Below are 2,248 nucleotides of genomic sequence, written 5' to 3'. Positions count from 1 at the left end.
TCCCTTCCCTGCTTGTGCTGGATGGATGCCATGGAGCGGGAAGCATCAGTCAAGACTGCTCTCTCACATATCCATACCACTCCCTCCCTCCATGCATGCATTAAACCTTCAGTGGAGCAGAATTCCACCACTTTATTCATCTCATCCCTCGGGCTGCCAATTCAAGTAGCATTTCCCAGCCTGGACCCAAGGGGTTAAGGTGGGTTGTTAACTTCAAAGCTGGGCTCTTTGGGGATCTCAGCAGTGTGGGTTATGGACATCCTCACAGGCAGATCCCTTCTCTCCATGCTGTGAAGAGCAGATGTGGCATAAAAACTTCCTTTTTGGGAGGGCATGATTAATCTTTGCTTCTTGGAGGATGACAAATATATTATATTCACTGACATGCACACGCATTCTCCTCTGCTGATGGGTGACCCCTGTCTTAATGCCAAGCGTGTGAGATCCAGCTCTGTAAACGAAGAGGAGAGCTCTGCAAGCTCATTAATGCTTTGAAGTTGCTCATTAGGAGCAGATTCCTCGGGAGCTGGCGAGCACAACACCCTTTGTGAGCATGACTTCATTTGATATTAATGTGGGTGCTGCAGCTGGAGGCATCCAGGGATGCTGTGCTGTGATTCTGCACACACAGACCAGCACGGCAGATTGCTGTGGCTGTAATCAACAGGGTAAAAAGGGAAAGTTTCTGTCCCTTCTTGTGAATTTTCCTCCTGCTGTCAGCAGGACTATGAATAGGCTGACCCAGTCCTCCGCTGAGCCGAGGACATGCAGCATTCCCTCATGAGATGTTTGGAATATTGGTGCCTTTTTTTCCCAGTACCTGTGAATTATCTCTGGAGGCCAGCATGACCCCCCCCAGACAGGAGCTCTATGTCACCCTCTTTTGAGACCAGGAAATATCCCTTTTTGGTGCCTCTCACCTTTCCATCAGCCAATCAGAAGCTCTCCAAGTGGCTCAGCTACCCCAGGGCACAGCAATGAGCAGTCCCTGTGGAAGAAAGGAGGAAATTGCTCTCACCCTGGTGCAGGGCAGGACCAGGACAGCCTGGCTGAGAGGTCCTCCTGCAGACAGAATCCTCTGGTGAAAGGGCTTGGCAGGGTTTCTCTGTGTGAAAACATCCCTGTGTGAAGGTGCTGGCCTGAAAATATTGAGGATGGCTGAATTCAGAAGCAGAAATTATCAGGCTCCTGTGGCTTAAGGGCTAAAGACTTTCTGCGCATGGGCACCTAGGGGTTTGAATCCCATGAGGTTAAGTAGTGGTGTCTGAGTTTTTTTCTTCTCTCTAGACTATAGTAACAAAGCCGCACCTCATCCCAAAGGAAAAATAAAGCCCTTCCTGTACCACTGTCTGTCACAGCTAAATGCACTAGCAGGGTACCTTATGCAGACAGGAGAAGGTAAGGAGTGGCACCTGGGCTGCAGAGCCAGGGCTTTACCTGTGTGCTGTGTCTGGCTGTCAGAGCTGCTCCCTTCCCCTGAGGACCCAGTGGGGTCAGGAGGGACCTCCCAGAGGTCCCCACCTGCTCCAGGGTCCCTGTTGGCATCACCAGCAGTCACTGTGGTCCTTTCATGAGGATCTAGGATGCACACAGGGGCTGTGCCATTCTTCATGGCCCATGGGACTTGCTCTCTCCTAATGAGATGCTCCATCAGTTGCTGGAGACGTTAAAGAAAGCAGTGAGGGGGGAATGGTGTCTCTGGGCTTGGGAAGTGTCTTGGATTGGGACCCTGAGTGCTTGGTGAGGTGTGAGCTCTCAGGGAGGAGCTGGTGGGCCAGGGGAGAGGCCAGAGACCACCAGGATGGCCGAGTGGTGAAGGCGTTGGACTTAAGATCCAATGGGTGCATGCCCGCGTGGGTTCGAACCCCACTTCTGGTAGGAGCCTCCTTTTCCCCCTGGTCCAAGGTTCCCAGCCCAGCTTTTGGAGCATCACTTCAGAGCAGGGGTGGGATCCTTTTGGAGCATCGCTTCAGAGCAGGGATGGGATCCCTGGCTCTGTGCTTGGGGAGCTGAGCCCATTCCATGCTCCAGTGTGAGGACCCTGGTGGGGCTGGGCCTCCCTGACATCCAGGCTGAATATGTACAGAGGCACAAGGCAGTCCCTCTGGCGCAAAGGCTGTGGATCTCCTCTTCCATGCAGGGAGTGCTGAGACAGTCATAGGCTTGAATCCCACTTGCTCCCAAAATAGTGGCTTGTTTTTCCTGTGGCAGAAATAGAAAAACCTGACTACCCCAGAAGGGGAGAAAA

At 52.6% G+C, this 2,248-nt stretch overlaps 1 non-coding gene across 1 annotated transcript; it reads left to right on the top strand.

The window, feature by feature from the left end:
- Nucleotides 1-1,795: 1,795 nt before the first annotated feature.
- TRNAL-UAA (transfer RNA leucine (anticodon UAA)) lies at nt 1,796-1,878 on the top strand. The gene has a single exon. It is a non-coding gene; the product is annotated as a tRNA-Leu (tRNA).
- The last annotated feature ends 370 nt before the right edge of the window (nt 1,879-2,248 follow it).

Source organism: Zonotrichia albicollis, chromosome 12 (genome assembly GCF_047830755.1).
Source record: "Zonotrichia albicollis isolate bZonAlb1 chromosome 12, bZonAlb1.hap1, whole genome shotgun sequence".
Classification (NCBI taxonomy): domain Eukaryota; kingdom Metazoa; phylum Chordata; class Aves; order Passeriformes; family Passerellidae; genus Zonotrichia; species Zonotrichia albicollis.
This window is presented reverse-complemented; position numbering and strand designations above follow the sequence as displayed.